This window comes from Saccopteryx leptura, chromosome X (assembly GCF_036850995.1).
Source record: "Saccopteryx leptura isolate mSacLep1 chromosome X, mSacLep1_pri_phased_curated, whole genome shotgun sequence".
NCBI classification, from domain to species: domain Eukaryota; kingdom Metazoa; phylum Chordata; class Mammalia; order Chiroptera; family Emballonuridae; genus Saccopteryx; species Saccopteryx leptura.
Genome location: NC_089516.1, coordinates 30378242 through 30399532, shown reverse-complemented (window position 1 = coordinate 30399532; position 21291 = coordinate 30378242). Strand labels below are relative to the sequence as shown.

The 21291-nt window shown below is 42.0% G+C and overlaps 1 pseudogene; it reads right to left on the bottom strand.

Annotated features, from left to right (window-relative positions):
* Positions 1 to 247: 247 nt before the first annotated feature.
* On the bottom strand, positions 248 to 787 carry LOC136386279 (ferritin heavy chain pseudogene; annotated as a pseudogene).
* Between the last annotated feature and the right edge of the window lie 20504 nt (positions 788 to 21291).

Genomic DNA, 21291 nt, shown 5'->3' with positions numbered 1-21291 from the left:
ACGTGGTTGGGGTATGGATGGTTGAAAGATTCCTGGAAACCTGTTTAGAAAATTAAAAGGGGAATGTTTTGCACACACAATTCAATGAAAGAACTTTATTTACGAACTAACAACTTTATTGGAAGAAATGGTGAAACTTGAACATAAAAACTTAAGTCAACGTTTTGCAAGGGTAATACTGCAACATGCATGCTCGCAAGGTGAGGAGGGGCTGTCTCTCCATGACTAGCCGGAAGGCAGTCCAGACTCAGTCCTTGCTGTCATCCAGGGGGAGCTTGCCACAGTGGTGTTCTGCCGGGCCGGATTCTGGGGCTCCCATCTTGCGCAGGCTGGTGATGTGGTCCTCCAACTCTTTGTTGAACTTCTGCTGTTCCTGCAGGCAGTGGTTCTCCAGGAAGTCGCACAGAAGGGTGTCCTTCTTCTCGGTGGCCAGCTGGTGCAGACTGAGCAGGCTCTGCTTCACCTTCATGGACAGATGCAAGGCGCTCTCCAGGACCTTCAGGCTGTTTCCCCAGGGGACGCTGTCATCGCCACTGAAGTCGCGCAAGGGGGTGTTGCTACCGCGCTGGTTCACCAGCTGGATGAGCCTGTCAGCAGTTGCCCTCTCCTTGCCTGACTGCTCTCGGAAGAACTGGGCGAAGGGCTTTGAGACCATCTTATCAAAATAAAAAGCCACAGACCCGTACACGTAGGCTGCGTGGAGCTCTAGCTGGATCTGGTCAGTGATGGCGGCCTCGCAATCGGGGTGGTAGGTCTCGCTCACTAGTGAGGGCAGTGAGGTCGCCATGTTTGGAGGTGCCAGTGTGGGTGGGCAGCACTGAGGATAAGGTGGTGCGGTGGGGGCTGCAGGACAGGCAGCGGCAGGACGAATGTGTAGGTTACCGGGCTTGGGAAGGTCCCCGGAGTAGGTGACCAGGCCTGTCAGAGGCTCAGTCAGCAGCAATGGCGGTGGGACCTCCCTGTGCACCCAGAATCAAAGAGGAATAAAATGCTGTTGAGTTCCGGTTCCAGGGTCAAACGGAAACTCTGTAATCAAAGAGGAGGACCCCTGCTGGTGTGTTCTGGGTCCAGGGCGAAGTTGGGCGATGGCACCGGAAATGAGGTCTGTTGCTAGGTCAAGGGAAGGGTTGGAGTCAGTTAACTGGCGGGTGGCGGGGGGGGGGGGCGGGGAGAGGGGTGAAGAGTGGGGAGGAGGGGGAGGAGTAGGGGGAAGCGGGAGCAGTATGTTTTAGGTGCCATCAGAGCCAGGTGAGGCCAACAACTTTGCGCTGAGCTCCTGATGTGTTCTGAGTCTTTAGTTTGGCAGTGTTTCTATTTTCATGTAGTTTCTATTGTTTTCTAGTTCTCTTTAATAGCACCCTGTTCTCATTTTTTTTCATTTTTGTATTTTTCTGAAGTTGGAAATGGGAGGCAATCAGACAGACTCCCACATGCGCCCGACCGGGATCCACCGGGCACGCCCACCAGGGGCGATGCTCTACCCACCAGGGGGCGATACTCTGCCCATCCTGGGCGTCGCTCTGTTGCGACCAGAGCCACTCTAGCGCCTGAGGCAGAGGCCATCTTTGCCCCAATGGAGCTCCGGCTGGGGGAGGGGAAGAGAGAGACAGAGAGGAAGGAGAGGGGGAGGGGTGGAGAAGCAGATGGGCGCCTCTCCTGTGTGCCCTGGCCGGGAATCGAACCCGGGACTTCTGCACGCCAGGTCGATGCTCTACCACTGAGCCAACTGGCCAGGGCCCCTGTTCTCATTTTATAAACCCATTTTCTTCCTTAAAATTTTGAGAATATTTGTATTTTTTGATATATGTATCTTTTTCTTTAGAGAAATGTTTTTTTATCATCATGATCTCCTCTTTCACTTTCCTGTAATACTTAAAACTTTGTGCATTCATATTTAAGAATAAGGGGCATATTTGTTTAGCTTTGGTAATAAGTATACTGTACATCTTATCTATATTTCTGATGGCGGGTCACTAATAGACTTCTGGGAGGGCAGAGTATGTCAATTAGGGGGCATTTTTCTCTTTGAAATACAAGGTAAGGAGTTTGTAGATAAGGTAGAGACCATCCCAAATGCCAAAAACTTGGCATTTTTTTCTGAATTTAGAAGACTTCTCTGTATCTCTCTTCTAGGAGGATGTATCCATTTGTTTTATTTCCCTTCTCTTGTGCAGGTGTGCAGTTTTCTCGAATTTGCTCTAATATGAGTTCCCTCCCTGAATCTTTGAATGAATTGAGAAGCCTGTCCTCCATCACCTGTAGCAGCAATGTGCACGGGAGCTTTGTAAGTACAACAAATAGTGATGTCGTATGTTAAGCCAGTAAATCTCAAATGCTTGTCACAGCAGTTAGTCTACCCTGACTAATTACCCAGTGAAAGGAAGTTCTGGACCACTACTGGTTAACCTCCCCTAGACCCTTGTACTCTTGTATTATTTCCTCTGTGTAGAAATGCATATTCAGAAGAAAAAATATAGATAGCTAAATCAGTATAGTCTATTTTTATTTGCTATATTTATCAGTAATACATGTCAGTACTGCTCCCCTTTTTCCTCATGGAGAATGGAATGAAAAATCCCTCAAGCACATATGAGGATAAAGAAACAAATTTCTCCATTTCTCTCAATTCTGGAGAACAAAATCAGGCCGGTTTTTAGGTACCTGACCTTAAGCCAACAACAGAAGTCACACAAGGGGAAGGGACCATGACTGGCTGATCCCTGAGCCACTCAGCTGTGGTGACAGAGATGTGGGTCATGCCAGAGCAAGGAGCGCCCACTGAATCCACATAATTGGAGTGAGGACAGTTCCCCAGAAAAGGAGATGCCATTTGAAAACTGGTAAGAGGGCTAAGAAGATGGTACAAAGAATAGTATTATTTAGTTTTCCCTATTGGACTGTGAAGTCCATAAAATTAACCTGAGACCCATATCTGTTTGTGTTTGCCACATCATACAGTATGCCAGGACTTTAGACAGAAAGGGGCAACCTAAATGGGCATAGACAGCAGAGGTACAGCCTGTTTGAGGCATCCTTGGGGAATGGAAAATGGCTTCAGTTTCAAATACAGACGCCAAATGCCTTCAGGCACAGTTGTCTGGCAATGCTGTCCATGAAGCTCAGGGTTCTGAAGCCTGGCCACAGTGAGCAATGGTTAATAAAGGTGACCAGGGCGCCAGTCCCAGTTCCCTCACCAGATAATAAATGAAAGATTTAATCAGTCCTTAGCAGACTAGGGGATTTCCTGTATTGCTGCTAATCCTCACAATTCTGTGAGATAGGTACTGTTTTTATCACCTCTTATATGAGGAAACTGAAATACAGGCTATAAATTACTTGCCCAAGATGGTATAGAACCTGGATTAAAGTCAGATCCTGACTCTTAACTCTACCCCTAGTGAACTCAGTCACCTCTTTCATAAAATTGGGTACAAACAGGGCACCGGGTCATGTAATTTCTTGAGGTCTCTCCCAGCTTTAAGTAAAGTGAGAACAAGAGGTGCAGGTACAACAGCAGAAGGTGTTATCATTGTGGAGCAGCACAGTGTTTATTCCCAACCCCTAGCTTCCTTGGCACAGTCTTAAACCTTGGCAAGGCCAAGTTTCTCCTGCCGAACTACACAGAATACTCTGTCCTTGTTCACTTTCTACTAGAAAATGAATTTAAGTAATTTTTTTTTAAGTCACATAGGGCCACAGTTTGAGATTGAGCAAAACTTTTCCTCAGTGGATTGCCAAGCCTCTGAGCGTGGCTGGGATGAAGGAGTGTTAATTCCATGTCACTTGTCTGATGGACTGGCTAACTCCCTTCCACTTGGGTTGCTTTTATTTAAATTCTGCTTTTCTGATTTATAGGTGACATTTCCTCATAAGGTTGTGGTCTCTTGTCCTTTTTCAATGGGAGTAATCAATAGAACAGGTACTTGGATTGCCTTTCCTCATAGCATTAAAATTAATTTTCTAGAAAGTTATTTAGCACCCCTCTCTTCACCAAAATATTGTCCTTTGGTCAGTGTTCAAATAACCATTGATATTTGTTCACTCTTATTTCCAACTAGACTGTATTTTGTGAGGTTTGTAAAGATTATCTCCCCTTTCTATCTTTCATATATATATGAAATAATAATTCCATTCCTCATGGAGAATGGAATGAAAAATCCCTCAAGCACATATGAGGATAAAGGAACAAATTTCTCCATTTCTCTCAATTCTGGAGAACAAAATCAGGCAGATTTTTAGGTGCCTGACCTTAAGCCAACAACAGAAGTCATACAAGGGAACCAATTATATATATTAAGTATATATATTCTGTGGCTTAACTAAACTTAACTTCTCAAATGTGGACCATAATTGTTCAATTGCTCATCCTAGATTTTTTAATCTGGGGTGAGTAGTGGGGTGGTATATCAGATAATTTTCAGGGTTCATGTTCTGTATTTAGTGGTCAGCAACAGGCTCACACCTGTTTGTTGTACTAATGCAGAAAGCAATGCAGATCATCACTGATCCTTAATGCTCTCATAACAGTTATTTTATGATTGAGCACATGTGGTATAAAATCCTCAGTTGCAATTTTTATTCTAGAAAAAGTTCAAATTATTTATCTGTTATATGTATCCAAAGACTGTGACTCTCTTGCGGAGAGTTTTAGTCTATCAGTGGTCCCAGAGACTACTTTCTACTGATCAAAGTACTAGATTCACCTAAGGAGGAGTATGGAAGAACCATTACAGGAGGAAGGTGAATAGTGGAATTCTTTGTGTTGTGGGCTGCTCTCTGTGGGTCTCAGCCTATATATAGTGATGCTATTTCCTACAAATGCCTGGGGTACTCAGGTATTCTACTTGTGGCAAGCCCCTCAAACATTTCCCCTTTCAGAACCAATGCTGTGTCTGGACTGTCCTTTGTTGTTCTTGCTATGACCTCATGATGGACCTTAGCAACAACCATCAGGCAAATGAAAAGAAAACGAAAACACACAAATTTTATTACTCTCAGGTCCTGTAGGGTATGTGCCATGCCTAAGGACACACAGGGAGATTGTGGGTGATAAGGGAGAGAAAACAAGCAAGAGAGTGCATGCACATGAGCTTGCGGTTCTATTATTGGGGCCTAGGGTGGGGTGCCTAGAGTTTCATGGATTCACTCTTTATTGGTGAATTTAAAGCCTAAGGGTAGGAATTAAAATGCAAGAAGGGAAAAAGACTGGTCAGATGGCCAGTTACCTAGGCTAGCCAGAGATATTTGAAACAAAGAAACTTCAGGGGTGGGGAGGTGTGGTTCTTTATGTAGTCTTGTAGCTGGCAGTGTGTTTATTCTAGATAGCTGTCTTTGAAGTAGATTCCTTGGAAATTAAAATCTTGATGTCAGGTATTTGTGTTACAATAAAAAAAAAATCAGGTGTTTACACGACAATCCACCCTGTGATGCAGAGGCATCAGAGTTAATGGTGAGATTATTAACAGCCTGCAGTATGTTTAGGCAAGGGAGCTATGTAGTTTCCAGTGCACATTTTGGCCTACCAGGATGGGGAAATATGCCATAATGCTGCCCTGCAGTGTAGGGTAAGAGTCAGCCAGCAAGCACCTGGCAGATTCAGCAGAATAATATTCTATCAGGGCAGTATATTTAGTCCATTATTCCCAGAAAGTCTTAGTTCCCATTGTGGCATTCTACCAAGTTTGCTGTAAACTGGGAAGTCAGGCTATATGGATGAGTGGTGAGGTATTTGACATGGTGATATGTCCCTGGGATATCATTTCCAGTATAGGAAGGTGTAGGCATCTCCAGTGGCAAACTCTTAGGCTGGGGCAATGTTGTTTGATATAGTGTCTTCTCCAGCAATGGGTCCATATGACTCAGGGATAAGGTCTTCTGGAGTGATGGACACCCAGGGGAAGGTAACCCTCTACCACTGTTCAGGTGGGGTATTGGTCACTGGCTGGGGGAAGACTAGCCTGACATATCTTGGTGGCTTCCCTGAGGACTGACCTGCATATCTGATGACTGCTTGTAGTGGAATTGTTGAGTGCTCTCTCGTCAGGGTCATCAGGGGGCATATTTAGCAACAGAACAGGTAGCTTCCCTTTCATTCACCAAGAGTCTCATCCAAACATATACACATTTGCATCCCAAGCTAAGGGAGAGCTTATGGATGCTATTTAGTCATTCTAGGGACTGACCTGTGAGGGCAATGGACAAATCATGGAAGTATAGTTCCTGTAACAAATGGGTTTTATTTATGAGCAATCATAAGGCCGGGTAGCTTATAGTATTATTTCATGTACAGAAATTGGGGGGCAATATCATTCAGACATTGCTTCCAGAGTGCACACAGGTTATAAAGGGATTTTATCCCTTTACTACCCAGACTTGGTGCCATGCTGACCTACAGCCTTCTAACAGGGCTCTCCAACATTCCCCACTTTTCCACCCTGTGGTGCAATTGTGGGTTGGATAGTGTTGTTACAGCATTGCATCTGTGTGACAATTAGACCCAAGGGATTTACCAGTAACCCGATCACCCAGGCTGTTCAAAACAATAAGAATAACCATAGCCATAAAAAACATTGACATTTGTTTATTTCCAAGTTCCCAACCATTTTATTTCCTTACAGTTATTGTTATATTGTTTATAATATTTTTATAAAAATAGTGTTATGACAAATAGTTTATTTTAATAAGATTATTATAATAATTAAAAATTTTATATTACCAGGTTTTTAAATTTTTTTCTTGATTATTTCCCCTGTGCTGTACTTTACATTCCCATGACTATTGTGTAACAACCAATTTGTGCTTCTTAATTCCTTCACTTCCCCCCCCTCAACTCCCCTTTCATCTGGCAACTGTCAAAATGTTCTCTGTATTTATGAATCTGTTTCTGTTAAGCTTGCTCATTTATTTTTTTTAGATGCAATTGTCGGGTTTTTTTTGTGTTTTTTTTTGTATTTTTCTGAAGCCAGAAACGGAGAGACAGTCGGACAGACTCCCGCATGCGCCCGACCGGGATCCACCTGGCACGCCCACCAGGGGGTGACGCTCTGCCCACCAGGGGGCGATGCTCTGCCCCTCAGGGGCGTCGCTCTGTCTAGACCAGAGCCACTCTAGCGCCTGGGGCAGAGGCCAAGGAGCCATCCCCAGCGTCCGAGCCATCTTTGCTCCAGTGGAGCCTCGGCTGTGGGAGGGGAAGAGAGAGACAGAGAGGAAGGAGAGGGGGAGGGGTGGAGAAGCAGATGGGCACTTCTCCTGTGTGCCCTGGCCGGGAATCGAACCCAGGACTTCTGCACGCCAGGCCGACGCTCTACCACTGAGCCAACTGGCCAGGGCCTAAATTTTTTATTAATTTTAGTTTATTGTTTACATGGATTCAAGTGTCACCCTAATATATAATATAACTCCTTCACTCCCCACCCCATGTCCTTCTTTATACCCCCCTTGCCTTTCTCCCCTCAAAACCCTCCCCCCTTCCATCTAGGATTTGCTGTCCTGCTATCTATATCTCTGTGTTACGTATATATAATTTCATGAATCCCCTTACCTTCTCTGATCCCATCCTCTCATCCCCCTTGTTGATAGATATGTATTTATCACCATTTTATTGTTCACATTTTTGTTCTTCTTCTTCAAGAAGACCCTTTAACATTTCATATAATACTGGTTTGGTGGTGATGATCTCCTTTAGCTTTTTCTTGTCTGGGAAGCTCTTTGTCCTTCGAGTCCAAGTGATAGCTATGCTCAGTAGAGTAATCTTGGTTGTAGGTCCTTGTTTTTTAGCACTTTGAATATTTCTTGCCATTCCCTTCTAGCCTACAAAGTTTCTATTGAGAAATCAGCTGACAGTCTTATGGAAGTTCCCTTGTAGCTAACTGCTTTCCTCTTGCTGCTTTTAAAATTCTCCTTTTTTTGTTTACCTTTTGCATTTTAATTATAATGTGCCTTGGTGTGGGCCTCTGAGTTCGTCTTGTTTGAGACTCTCTGGGCTTCCTGGACTTGTGTGTCTGTTGCCTTCACCAGTTTTCTGTCATTATTTTTCAAATATGTTTTCAATTTCTTGCTCTCTGTCTTCTCCTTCTGGCACCCTCATGATGCGAATATTTGTATGCCTGAAATTGTCCCAGAGGCTCCTTACACTATCTTCATTTCTTGGGATTCTTTTTTTTTTTTCCTTTTTGCTGTTCTAATTGGATGGTATTTGCTTCCTTATATGCCAAATAACTGATTTGATTCTTGGCTTCATCTACACTACTGTTGATTTCCTGTAAATTATTCTTCATTTCAGTTAGTGTATCCTTCATTTCTGATTGGTTCTTCTTTATGATTTCTATGTCATTTTTTAATGCTTATTATATCTTTGTTGAAGTTCTCTCTAAGTTTCTTGAGCATCCTTATAATTAATGTTTTGAACTCTGTATCTGGTGGATTGCTTACCTCCATTTTATTTATTTCTTTATCTGGCTATTTCTTCTGCTATTCAATTTGGGACATGTTTCTTTGTCTCCACATTCCCTTCTGCTGCTTACCTCTGTTTCTACATATTAGGTTTTCTGTGTTTTTTTCTATTTATTAGGTAAAGTTTCTATGTCTACCAGATTTGGTAAAGTGGCCTTGTGTAGTAGGTGTTCTATAGGGCTCAGTGGCACAGCCTCCACAGTCACCTGAGCTGGGTGCTACGGGCCCTGCGTGGACTGTGAGCACTGTCCTGCTGTGGTTGAGCCTTGACTGCTTTTAGCATTAGTGGGAAAGATTGATCTCCAGGCTGCTGACCTTTGAGGAATGGCTGCAACAACAGAAGAAGAGCTGTTGTATAGGAGTCTACCCTATGGAGCAGGATTTGCTTCAGTGGGGCTCTGATGCTCAGTAAGTCTGCCCCTTGAGTTTGTACTTATGGAGGTGGTAGAGTTGTAATTCAGCATGATCTGAAGCTGTCCACTGGGCGCACTGACTCTAGGATCTTCCAGGAAGAGCAAGGTCAGCCACTGCCTTTATCCTACCTGGGGTCACCTGGCATGGGTTACAGAGTGATATGCAGATGGCAGCTGCTTGTAGTGAGCTTGGAGGTGCCCCAGAGAGTCCAAGCTGTGAACCAAAGCTGGCTGGTGCTAGTGCCAGGCCTGAGACCACTTAGCAGGAGGTAAGGGGTATGAAGAGGCCACATACTGCTTGTTTGAGATTTTAGCAAAGTCCAATGCATGAGCCAACACAGACCATTTGTATAGAAAAGCCACTGGAAATGGCTTAGGTGAGCTTGCAAGTTGGGTGAGATGTGATCTCAGGTAATCACCTGAGTGGGTCAAACAGTGTGAGCCAGGTTGATGGAAACTCAGCTATGGCACCTGCCTGCAGCTCTGTGTGTGAATGTAGGGGGCGGTGGTCTCAGAAAAGGAACAATGGCCTCTGCTAGCGTTTTTGTCTGATAGATAGCTACCCACCTCCATAGCTCTTGCCATGATATTCAGCAATCCAATTCCTCCCTGTTATATCACTGGTGCTTTTCAAGCTGCTCTTCCAGCGCTGGAGCTCAGAGGGAGCAAGTCTGAGTATGTCCACACACAAGCCCTTTAAGAGGAGCTGCCTGGGACTCTCACACCTCTCCCTCTCACTCAGCCACAATCCTGCTGGTTTTTACAGCCAGATGTTATGGGGACTTTTCTTTCTGGCACTGCAACCTTGGGCCGGGGGCCTGGTATGGGGCTCGGACCCCTCACTCCTTAGGGGTAATCTCTGCAGTCAAGGTATGCCTCCTGATTTTAATCCCGCACATATGGGTGTGGGATGAACCCGTTCTCATTTCTGCCTCTTTTAGCAGTCTCCATGTGACTTCTCCTTTAAATCCCTAGTTGTACTTTAAAAAAAAAATCCCTAGTTGTAGGACTTCCATTCAGCCCAATTTTAGGTGGTTCTGAATGATGGTTGTTCTGGAGTTTAGTTTTAATTTTGATGGGGTTGTGGGAGGACTCAAGCAAGTACCATGTTTACCTACAATACCGCTCTTGTCCGGAAGTCAGAACACTGACATTAGAATGAGCTTAGATGGGATTCCTTCTGGCTGAGCTCTTTGTATATTGATTAATGGCTGAATGGGGTTGATTTCCTCAAGAAAGTAGATTATGTCATCTAATGTGAGGTAAGGCTAAGTATGAATGGAGCTTTCTCACCATACTATCATTGACAAAAATGTCCTGTGTCTACCAAACAGAGAATTTCTTTCCCTCTTATAGGCACCGAAACTCTGCTACTGACTAGTCCTGGTCCAATGATTTCTACTTCCTGTAAATTAGTAAGGGTATTAGTTTTTTTTTTTCTTTGTTTGTTTTTTGGGGGGTGTTGTATTTTTCTGAAGTGAGAAGCAAGGAGGAAAAGAGGCAGACTCTCACATGCGCCCAAGGAGGATCCACCCAGCATGCCCACTAGAGAGTGATGCTCTGCCCATCAGGGGTGTTGCTCTGTTACAACCGGAGCAATTGTACCACCTGAGGTGGAGGCCAGTGGAGCCATCCTCAGTGCCCAGTCCAACTTTGCTCCAATGGAACCCTGGCTGCAGGAGTGGAAGAGAAAGGCAGAGAGAAAGGAGAGGGGGAAGGGTGGAGAAGCAGATGGACACTACTCCTGTGTGCCCTGGTCTGGAATTGAACCCAGGATTTCCACATGCCAGGCTGATGCTCTATTGCTGAGCCAACTGGCCAGGGCCAGTAAAGGGAATTAGTTTTATTAGGCAGCTCTGTCGTCACTGGGCTCAGGGAAAAGAGCCAGCATGAAGATGGCTCTTTTTGGAGAGTCCTCACTATTATCAGGGTTTTCAAAGAAATGATCTTGCACTAATGTGGTGGGCATTTAGCCTAAGAGGCATTCAATGATGAGGGGATCATACTGGACCACCAGCCCTCACTCAGATCGCCAGTTTAAAGCAGATGGTGAGATGATCAAAAAATAATAGCAGAAGGGGGAATCTGAGTCAGAAGACAATAAAAAGAACATTGTCTTGGAGGGAAAAAGCTTTAGAATTCCAGAGATGGCAAAAGTGGAATTTGGAGGGGGGACGGGTGTACAATAATTGGTATGTGGGGTATGAAGGCCTAGGGATGTGAGAATTAAGCAAGATGAAGGTCTGGGGCAAGAGTTATATCCATTTGAGGTACCAATTGTCTGAAAATAAATAGTATATTTTTTCTTCTCTTTTAAGTGAGAGGAGGGAAGATAGACAGAATCCTTCATATGCCCAACCAGGATCCACCCACCAACCCCCATCTGGAGCCGATGCTTACAACGAGCTATTTTTAGCACCTGAGGTGGAGGTTCTATGGAGACATCCTCAGTACCTGGGGCTGATGTGCTCAAGCCAATTGAGCCATGGCTGCGGGAAGGGAAGAGAGAGAAAGAGAGAGAGAGAGAGAGAGAGAGAGAGAGAGAGAGAGATAGGGATAGGGGAGCGGGAGGGGTAGAGAAGCAGATGGTCACTTCTCCTGTGTGCCCTGACCTGGAATCGAACTCAGGACATCCTCACACCAAGCTGACACTCTACCACTGAGCCAACCAGCAAGGGCCAAATAGTGTCTCTTTAAAAAGGTTATTATGATGCTCAATGAGGCCAGCCACCTGGGAACAGTAACCTAGATGAAAAGTCCAAAGATTACAGTATTCCCCTTTAGCTGTAGTTTTGCATTCTGAGATTTCAGTTGTGATAACACAAGGTTTGAAAATAAAATATTAAGTGGAAAATTACAGAAATAAACACCTAATAACTTTTCAATGGTGTGCCCTTCTGAATAGTGTGATGAAATCTTGCACTGTCCAACTCTGTCTCCTCTGGACATGAATCATCCATTTGTGCCACATATCAATGCTTTATACACTCCCTGCCTGTTAGTCATTTAAGAGTCATCTTGGTTATCAGATCTTATCATATTGACTGTCCTGGTATTGCAGGGCTTATGTTCAAATACCACTTATTTTACTTAATACTGCCATGTTCACATGACTTTTCTTAGAGTATATTGTTTAATTGTTCTATTTTATTATTAGTTATTGTTGTTAGTCTCTTACTGTGCCTAACTTATAAATTAAACTTTATCACAGGTATGTATGTACAGGAAAAAACAGTATATATAGGTTTTGGTTCTATCTGCTGTTTCAGGCATCCATGAGAATATTGGAATGTATTCCCCTGTATTCCCCTGTAGATACAAGAGACTAGTATATTATGTTGGAGCACCCATTGTTGAGTCTACTGAGAGGTAAAGTGGGCACCCTGTTCAGAGTTATTAACATCTGATTATCTAAAGGGACTAAGAATATATTTAGTAAAGAAAGAGATTACCTATTTTGAGCAGGAATTGTGGGTAGGAGTCACCAAAAGTTGTCCTGTGTAAATCAAAGATTGTAAAAAAAAATATGTATTGAAGATTGTGATGGCAATCTGGAATCCCCAGCAGAAGGGGGCAGTAGCCGATAAAATCAATCTACCAGTGAGAACATGGTAGGTCTTTCAGGAAATGTGTTCCCATCTGGATAGTCTCTGTTCAGTTTGGGATGAGAGAACATGCTCATCTATCACAACATTGGTTTCCACTGAGGAGAAGAAGTCACCTTGTTTGAGCCCAAGTTATTATATTAAGGCATGAATTCCCCAATAAACTGAGGTTGTGTGGGGCCATTTTGTGAACTGGTGGAAAAAGCCAGTATTTTGAAGTGTCTGTACTGAGCACTTCAGGGCTGCATAAGGGAGTCTGCAACATTGCTGAAAATGCTTTAAGGTGTAGAATGGTTTGTGTGAGTGGAAACATAATGATGAGAGGAAATGGGGACTGTGCTAATTCCTTCCATATCTGAGCATCCCAGATGGGCTTGCCTTGTATGAGAAAATTAACCCTTAGCCATTGACCAAACCGAACTGCAAGGCTGTTAGTAATAGTCCAGGAATCTGTGAAAATGTGAATCTGTGATAGGCCATCTCATGGCTTCTTTAAGGGCTAGGTGAACAGCTACATGTTCTGCCAGTTGCACTGAGCCAAGAGTGCTGTCCTTGAATAAAGACATGCTTAAGCTAGATGGAATGTTGTGGCTTTCCAGGAGGCAGCTTTGTGTATAATAGTGGCATTGGTGAAGAACGGAAATTATCTGTCTGTCCTCACGTAGTTGGTCCCAAGTGGTTCTTCAAGTAGCTAGGGGAGAAGGAAGCAGGAGCACCGTTATCAATTCCACAAGGCTCTCAGGCCAGGAACTGAGCATGCAGGAAGCCACATCCTTCTGTAATTTGGAAAAGTCTTTGATATCAGGTTTAGTGCTCTCTCTCTCTCTCTTTTTGTGACAGAGACAACAAAAGGGAGCTAGAGAGAGAAGGACAGACAGACAGGAAGGGAGAGAGATGAGAAACATCAATTGTTCCTTGGGGCACCTTTGTTGTTCATTTATTGCTTTCTCATATGTGCCTTGACTGGGGAACTACAGCAGACCGAGTGACCGACCCCTTGCTCAACCCAGCGACCTTGGGATCAAGCCAACAACCTTGGGTTTCAAGACAGCGACCTTTGGGCTCAAGACAGCAACCATAGTCATGTCTATGATCCTACACTCCAGCTAGTGACCTTGGGCTCAAGCTGGTGAGCCTTGCTCAAACCAGATGAGCCTGAGCTCAAGCTGGCGACCTTGGGGTTTTGAACCTGGGTCCTCAGCATCCCAGGCTGACTCTCTATCCACTGTACCACCTCCTGGTGAGGCTGAAGTATCTTTTTGATATTCTGCTGAATATTGTTTGATACTATTTTACTGAGAATTACACTTCTAAATGTATCATTGATGTTGGCCTGTAATTTTATTTTATGATAGTTTCCTTCTGTTTTTGGTATCAGGGTAATGCTGGCCTTATTAAGATGAGTTTGGGAGTTTTCTTTGCTCTTCAATTTTTTGAAAAATTTTGGGAAATATTGGTGAAAATTTCTTAAATATTTGCTAAAATTCAACTGTGAAGCCATATGGTCCTGGGCTTTTCTTTGGGAGCTCTTTGATTAATGATTGAATATCCTTACTAGTAATTGATCTGTTCCAATTTTATTTTCTTCCTGATCAGTCATGGTAGATTGTATGTTTTCAAGAATGTTTCCATTTCTTCTAGGTCGTCCAGCTTGTTGGCATAAAGTTGTTTATAGTAGCCTCCTATGATCCTTTGTATTTTTGAGGAATCAGTTGTAATGTCTATCTTTTCATTTATAATTTTGTTAATTTGGCTCTTCTTTCTAACTTGGTTAGTCCAGCTAAAGATTTGTTTATTTTGTTTGTGTTTTCAAAGAAACAAGTCTTAGATTAGTTTATATTTTGTATTGTTTTCTTTTTACTGAATTTCTTTTATTTCTGAAATAATCTTTATTATTTCCTTCCTTCTGCTAACTTCAGGCTCAGTTTTTCTTCTTTTTCTAGTTCCTTAAGGTAGAGTAGATTGTTTAATTGAGATCTTTCTTGTTTCTTAATGTAGGTGTTGATTGCTATGAACTTTCCTCTTAGAACAGTTTTGCTGCATCCCATAGGTTTGGGTATGTTGTTTCTACTTTTGTTTATTTCAAGATATATAATCATCTCTCTTTTAATCTATTCTTTGCCCCATTGGTTGTTTAGGAGAGTGGTTTTTTTAATTTCCATGTATTAAAATTTTCCAGTTTTCCTCTTGTTATTAATTTTTAGTTTTGTACCATTGTGGTCAGAAATGATACTCAGTATAGTTTAAGTCTTCTTAAATTTAACACTTGTTTTGTGGCCAACCATATAGTGTATCCTACAAAATGTTTATGCATGCTTGAGAGGAATATGTATATAGCTACTTCTGCTTTTTTTCTTGTATACCATTTACTTGAAAATTTTTTTTACATCATTTACTTTCAGTCTATGTATGTCTTTAAAGTTAAAATGAGCATCGGGCCCTGGCCGGTTGGCTCAGCGGTAGAGCGTCGGCCTAGCATGCGGAGGACCCGGGTTCGATTCCCGGCCAGGGCACACAGGAGAAGCGCCCATTTGCTTCTCCACCCCTCCGCCGCGCTTTCCTCTCTGTCTCTCTCTTCCCCTCCCGCAGCCAAGGCTCCATTGGAGCAAAGATGGCCCGGGCGCTGGGGATGGCTCTGTGGCCTCTGCCTCAGGCGCTAGAGTGGCTCTGGTCGCAACATGGCGACGCCCAGGATGGGCAGAGCATCGCCCCCTGGTGGGCAGAGCGTCGCCCCATGGTGGGCGTGCCGGGTGGATCCCGGTCGGGCGCATGCGGGAGTCTGTCTGACTGTCTCTCCCTGTTTCCAGCTTCAGAAAAATGAAAAAACAAAAAAAAATTAAAAATGAGCATCGAGTAAGCAACATATTGTTGGATCTTGTTTTTTAATCTACTCAACCATTTCATTTATTTTGATTGTAGAATTTATTTATATTTGCAGTAATTATTGATAAGTAAGGACTCACTATGGCCATTTATTCATTCATTCATTTTTTTGTTCATTCATTTATTTATGTGTTTGCTGATGTGTAGAACCATTATTTCTTTATTCATAACCTGCTCTTTTTTTTTTTTAACCTGCTGTCTTTTTTATGTGTGTTTTGATGTCTTTGGGTATCAGTGTAATTTGACTTTTTCAAATCATGCTCTTTTGTGTAATTACTGGAGGTTTTTCCCTTGTAGTTACCATGAGGCCAACATAAACTATGGTAAAATTATAATATCCTATTTTAAACTGGTAACAACTTGACCTTCAACAGAATTCCTAAATTTTATTATTTTACTTCTCCTACCCCTTATATTTTATGGTATTGACATTACAATATATATTTTAATATTGGGTAACTAGTAACAAATTATTTAATTTAAGGTAATTGTTATTCCATTTGTTTATTAACTTTTACACTAGTGTTGTTAGTGAATTACATACCACCATTACCATATTACAGGATCTAATTTTGACTATGTATTTACTATTACCAGTGAGTTTTACACTGCCTTATGTTTTTTATGATACTAGCATCCTTTTACTTCCATTCAAAGAATTCTCTTTAGAATTTCTTATAAGATAGGTCTAGTGGTGATAAACTCAACTTTTTTGTTTATGAATGATTTTTATCCTTCCTTCATTACTGAAGGACAGTTTTGCTGGGTATAGATTTCTTAGCTAAGTCAGTTTTTATTTCAATATTTTGAATATACCATCCCATTTGCTCCTGGCTGAATCAGAAATCTGCCCATAGTGTAATGGAGATATACTTGGGTGTGACTTCTTGCTTTTCACTTTGTGCTTTCAAAACAATTTTTTTAATTTTTATTTATTGATTTTAGAGAGAGGAAGGGAGAGAGAGACAGAAACATCAGTCTGTTCCTGTATGTGCCCTGAACAGGATTAAACCTGTGTGTATTAGGATGATGCTGTAACCAACTGAACTATCTGGTCAGGGCACAAAATTCTTTGTCTTTGACATATGACAATTTAATTATAACATGTCTCAGTGTAGCCCTATTTAGATTCAACCCTCTTGGGATTCTTTGGCTCTCATAAATCTGTATATCTATGCATTTCTCTTCCCTAGTTTGGGACTTTTTCAGCCATTATTGCTTTAAATATACTTTCTGACCCTTTGTCCCCCTCTTTTCCTTCTAGAATTCCCCTAGTGTAGATATTGTTTCTTATTATTGTGTCCTGTATGTTCTATCGGCTTTATTCATTTTTTCATTTTCACTGGGTAATTTCAAATATCCCGTCTTCTAGTTCACCAATTCTTTCTTCTGAATATTGAGTCTCCTTTTGAAGCTCTGTATTGAATTATTCAGCTCAGTCACTGTATATTTTAGATCTACAATTTCTGTTTTTCAAATTGTTTATATTTCTTTGAACTTCTCATTTATGTATTGTTTTCCTAATTTTATTGCCAGTGTCTGTTTACAGTTCACTAATCTTTAAAAAAGGATTATTCTGAATTCTTTGTCTGATAGTTCATAGATCTCATAGATCTCCCATTGCTATAGGGTTAGTTGTTACAGGTTTAGTAGTGTCCTTTGGTAGTGTCACATTTATTTGATTTTTTTATGATCCTTCATTCCTTTTGTTAGTGTCTATACATTTGTGTAAGTAGTATCCTCTTCCAGACATTCCAGGTTTGCTAGGTTTGCTTTGGAAGAAACAGTTTTTCATCAGGAAGCTCAGTTTGGATTCCTGGGTACATCTACTGGTAATGTCCTTGGGCAGGTGGGCTTGCTATCTATCAGGGTCTATTTTTTAGGTATGTCCACTGCCTGAGTGCTGAGGTTGGGAGGTGTGTCCTGCTGGTTGAGTACAGTTGAGTAAGACTACTGGCATAGTTCCCTGCCTAAGTAAACACTGTAGGGTGGGCTCAATGGTTGCCTGGGTTCTCTGGTCAGGCTTCCTATATGTTCAGGAGTGGGACCTAAGCAGTAGGTAGGGCTTTTTATTAATATTATAGAATCTCAACTTTGGAAATCAGATTCTCCCTTCTCAAGATTTATTTTTACTACTTGTTCTAATTGTTTTATGTTGTTTTAATGACTTTTTAACTCATTTTGTAGTCTGTATTCCCTGTTATGTGTGGCTACTGAAGTCTTGTTTCTATTATTGTTGTTGGAAGCTAGTGGTCAGAGTTCTTTAAACTAACCCCCCCCAATGATATCCTAGTTTTTGCAGATGGTTTCTCTGTGTTGGGGAAAATCTTCAACTTCTAGCCAGACAATATGCAATTCTACCATAACCCTTACTTCCTGTTTATGAGGAATCTGAAGATCAGACAAAGGTGAGAGTTTAGAACCTTAGGTATTTCTTTAGAGCATGTGCCCAGCTCTAGATATGTGCTTGGCCTTCTTGATTCCTAAGACTATGTGGGAGCTTTTCAAGTCCTTATTCTCTGTATTTCCCAGTATTTCTTCCTAAGATTTTCAATTTGTTCATTATTTACCTCAACTGTTATCCCTTGTCTAGGTGGTAGAAGATAATATAATACATTTAAGTATTTTTAACACCCCTCACCCCCATTGGTGGTTGCCTCCAACTTGGGAAAGTTCCAAATAAGGCAAAATGGAGGAAAGCCCTTTGTTATGGTACTTCAGAAAACCAAAATACTGGACTAAACAATCTACCTCAATTCTTGGAATAAGGTCCATTTTGCTCCCTCTAGTACTAGAAACCTATACCTTGGAATGTAGAGTGTTTCCAAGATGCTACTGAGGATGAAATGGGATAAGGCTGGGTTAAGTAAAAAGTTTTCTATTTTCTTTTTTGTTTTTGTCTGGTTGCTATAAAGTTTAGTTTCCACAGTTCTGATGAAGTAGATTCTGAGAGATTTGCATATTTATTTGCTGCTTTTGTGGAAGAATATATTTGTCAAATTCCCTACATATTTTCATTGACATCATTTTATGCTTAGCTTTAAATATAATTTATGAGTATATTAAAACCATTCCCTACAAATGCAAAAGGTTTAAGAATTGAAAATGTAGCAAGGCCCTGGCCGGTTGGCTCAGCGGTAGAGCATCGGCCTGGCAGGCGGGGGACCCGGGTTCGATTCCCGGCCAGGGCACATAGGAGAAGCGCCCATTTGCTTCTCCACCCCCCCTTCCTTCCTCTCTGTATCTCTCTTCCCCTCCCGCAGCCAAGGCTCCATTGGAGCAAAGATGGCCAGGGCGCTGGGGATGGCTCCTTGGCCGCTGCCCCAGGCGCTAGAGTGGCTCTGGTCGTGGCAGAGCGACGCCCCGGAGGGGCAGAGCATCGCCCCCTGGTGGGCAGAGCTTCGCCCCTGGTGGGCATGCCGGGTGGATCCTGGTCAGGCGCATGCGGGAGTCTGTCTGACTGTCTCTCCCCGTTTCCAGTTTCAGAAAAATACAAAAAAAAAAAAAGAAAAAAAGAAAATGTAGCAAGAAGTATGGTGATGATGGAAACGATGTAAACCGGGGTAGTCAACCCTTTAATACCTACCACCCACTTTTGTATCTGTTACATTTTTAAATGTATTAGTAACATTTTCTAACCGCCCACCGGTTGCACAGTAATGGTGATTTATAAAGTTGGGAAGTAACTTTATAAAATTTATAAAGCAGAGTTATAGCAAGTTAAAGCATATAATAATAATTACTTACCAAGTACTTTATGTTGGATTTTTGCTAAGTTTGGCAGAATAAATCTTTTTTTTTTTTTTTGTATTTCTCTGAAGCTGGAAACGGGGAGAGACAGTCAGACAGACTCCCGCATGCGCCCGACCAGGATCCACCCGGCACGCCCACCAGGGGCGAGGCTCTGCCCACCAGGGGGCGATGCTCTGCCCCTCCGGGGTGTTGCTCTGTGCGACCAGAGCCACTCTAGCAACTGGGGCAGAGGCCAAGGAGCCATCCCCAGCGCCCGGGCCATCTTTGCTCCAATGGAGCCTTGGCTGCGGGAGGGGGAGAGAGAGACAGAGAGGAAGGAGGGGGGGTGGAGAAGCAAATGGGCACTTCTCCTATGTGCCCTGGCCAGGAATCGAACCTGGGTCCCCTGCCCGCCAGGCCAACGCTCTACCGCTGAGCCAACCAGCCAGGGCCAGAATAAATCTTTATAAAACAACTTACTATAGTTCAATCTATCTTTTTATTTATTCTTTGGTTGCTCTGCTACCGCCCATCATGAAAGCTGGAATGCCCACTAGTAAGCAGTAGGGACCAGGTTGATTACCACTGATCTTAACATTCCATGGTTCTTTCTTCAAATATAATTTTAATAGATAGTGTATGTTGGTGGCCAGTATGTTGTACTTATAAGTTAAGAAAAATTGGGCTAACAAGAGCATTTTTCACCCTGAAGTATTCTGTTAGTGGAGGAGATCTGGTAGGTGTGTCTCTGTGTGTGGGTGTGTGTGTAAAGATGAGTGACTATGAAGTTGGACTTCAATAGATGTTATATATTACAGTCGTTTCCCCAAATATGTTTATCAAATTTTAATGTTTACAGAGGTGACTTGGACTAGGGATTGATTTAAAAGGTCACAGATAGTGAGATTCTAAGTTTCCCACTTTTTAAGTTAACCACCACAGTCTCATCTGTTTAATATATGTATTAGGTATTTATGAAAATAAGGTTTCCATTGCTAAAAACTTATAAAAAATCACAACATAGACTGATATACACAACAGATTGTAAATACCATTGGACTCTGGACAAAAAGAATCTCTGTGCCCTAGAGTGGAATTAGGGTTACACTAAATTAAATTAGGTTATCCCAGATTAAGAAATCCCTAGGGACAGGGCTGTAGGCACCATTGTTTTCTAATCCACAGAATTTAAGCACTTGGTAAATATCTACTAGGCTATGGAAGGAAATATGACCAGATAAACCTGTGGGACCAGATTATGGTGAGTTTTGAAGTCTAAAAAAAGAGAGAAAGTAATAAAGTGATTAAAATTACTCTGAACAAAATGTCATCAAAGTTTAAAGAAATAGCAGGTGGCAAGACTTACAGCATAAAGAAAAGCATTATGAACATCAGCCAGAAAACTGATGTTTTGGTGAATTCAGTCTTAAAAAGCCCTCACTTTCAAGTATATAGTTGATATATTTGGGAAATGGAATTTAAATATTAAACACAATTTTTTTTTAGATTTTTATTCATTTTTAGAGAGAGAAAAAGAGAGAGAGAAGGGGAGAGGAGCAGCAAGCATCAACTCCCATATGTGCCTTGACCAGGCAAGCCCAGGGTTTTGAACTGGTAACCTCAGCATTCCAGGTTGACGCTTTATGCCACCACAAGTCAGGCCTAAACACAATTATTGCCCTCAAAAAGCTTCAGGTATGTACAAAAGGCCTAGAGAGATGAATAGGTGATTTCCAGGGGGGTCAAGAGATGAAGAGCAGCTCTGGACTTTCTAGCTTGAACTTTTCTGAAATTCCTTAAGAATGTAAAAAAAGGAAAAGAAGCCAGTCCATATGGCCACAGCCAAGTATGAAATGTTAAAAACTGAGTTATTATATGTGAGATTAGTGTTATCTTTAAGGATGAGGAATGAGGGAGCATTTCTGGGGTACTGGAAATGTCTTGATCTAGGTATTGGGTTTCACAGATATATTTAGGAATATGTAATTTATATGTTTTAGAAATTGCTCTTTTTTACAGTACTTATGATATTTTGGAGAACTCTCAGAGGACTAATGCTTACAAAATAGATACTTAAGACAATTTATACTGAAAATTCCTCCTTAAATATAATAATTTAAATTTTTATACCATAAAAATCAAGTCATATTTACATTTGCTTGGCTAATGACAAATGACATCAGCTTTTGGTTTTGAGGTAACTACAC